Source organism: Sinocyclocheilus grahami, unplaced genomic scaffold (assembly GCF_001515645.1).
Source record: "Sinocyclocheilus grahami isolate Dianchi unplaced genomic scaffold, SAMN03320097.WGS_v1.1 scaffold954.1, whole genome shotgun sequence".
Taxonomy (NCBI): domain Eukaryota; kingdom Metazoa; phylum Chordata; class Actinopteri; order Cypriniformes; family Cyprinidae; genus Sinocyclocheilus; species Sinocyclocheilus grahami.
The window spans coordinates 307920-308700 of record NW_015506133.1 but is presented as its reverse complement, the minus strand read 5'-3'; positions in this window follow the sequence as shown (position 1 = coordinate 308700).

Here is a 781-nt window from a genome sequence, read left to right as displayed (position 1 = left end):
GAATATATGTTCAGAAGGGTAGAAGAGAACGATTTTTTGATAGTAGAATTAATCTTACACCCATTTCTGATCATTATTATGTTTCTATTATGGTTATAACATCAAGTACAATTTACAAATCTTATTGGCATTTTAATAACAACTTGCTGCAAGATCGTACATTTGTACATTTATTTCCTTTCTTTTGGAGAGCTTGGAGAGAGAGAAAGACAGAGTTTAAGTCCCTAAGTCAATGGTGGGACATTGGGAAAATTCAGATTCAGCCGTTTTGTCAACAGTATGTAAAAAACAATGCAAAAGAAATCCAGAAGAAAATTGAACAGCTGGAAAAAGAAATAATGAGATTGAATAGCTCCATAAGTGAGAGAGATGGAACTAGTGGAGATTTGCTTGAACAATATAACTTTCTTTTAAAAAAGTTGCATGAAGAAAGAGATCAAGGAACAAAAGTACAAGCAAGATTTACTCAACTTAATAATATGGATTCTTCAACATCTTTCTTTTTTGCATTGGAAAGAAAAGTTCAAGAAAAGAAGCTGATTACTCATCTTAAACTATCTGATGGAAGAGAAACAACAGAAAAGAGATAAATTGTTTCACAAGTTTTGTCTTTTTATGAAGAACTCTATAGTGCTCAACCTTGTGATTCTGAGGCAATAGATTTTTTTCTCAGTGGAGTTCCAAAATTGAGTGCAGGTGAGAAGATACAACTGGAAAAAGCACTTTCATTTGAAGAATTGAGCACAGCAAACAATCTTCTGGACGATCTCCGGGGTTAGAT